This window comes from Otolemur garnettii, unplaced genomic scaffold, assembly GCF_000181295.1.
Source record: "Otolemur garnettii isolate 467f Iridium unplaced genomic scaffold, OtoGar3 scaffold00105, whole genome shotgun sequence".
NCBI lineage: Eukaryota > Metazoa > Chordata > Mammalia > Primates > Galagidae > Otolemur > Otolemur garnettii.
The window spans coordinates 2,222,481-2,223,055 of NW_003852500.1; the positions used below are offsets into that span (position 1 = coordinate 2,222,481).

The 575-nt window shown below is 45.0% G+C and overlaps 1 protein-coding gene across 1 annotated transcript in view; it reads left to right on the forward strand.

Moving 5' to 3' along the window:
- SIN3B (SIN3 transcription regulator family member B) overlaps positions 1 to 575 on the forward strand; it is a 47,648-nt gene that overhangs the window by 3,095 nt on the left and 43,978 nt on the right. The gene's annotated exons all lie outside the window — the stretch shown is intronic.

Here is a 575-nt window from a genome sequence, read left to right on the forward strand (position 1 = left end):
AGACAACTCTTATTCTTCTAATATGCAGCAGAAAAGAAAAAAAGCTGGACACCCTTGGCAAGAGAGGATGTCAGGAAGGCATCCTCCTGACATAGAATTTCATAAGACAAAATAGCTATATCACCAGTTGCCGAGGTCTTGGCTGAGGCTTTCTCAGGGAGTGCACCAGGCAGGCTTACCCTTGTACTTGGGCATCAGCCTGCACTTGATAGCTCTCAGTACCATCAGTGAAATAAAGAGGTTGACATGCATGTGTGAATGGCCACTTTTATTGTTTCATTGAATTGTTGGCAGGGTTCTTGCCTTGGCTGAAGCTCGTGGCTTTGGCTCTTTCTCATGTGATAAGTTATTGCCCCATTAGTCTGTACTCTTCTTGTTCTCACCAGACCTCTGAGGAAAAGAAAGCTTATTTGAACTTTATAAGCTAACCATTTTCTTTTTCTCCCCATTCTTTGCTCTGGGGGGCTTCCCAGTGCATTGTGGAATGTTTAGCAACATCCCTGGCCTCTGTCCCCCAGATTATCACCCAGTTGTGACAGCTGAAATCATCTCCAGACGTTGCCAAGGTATCCTCT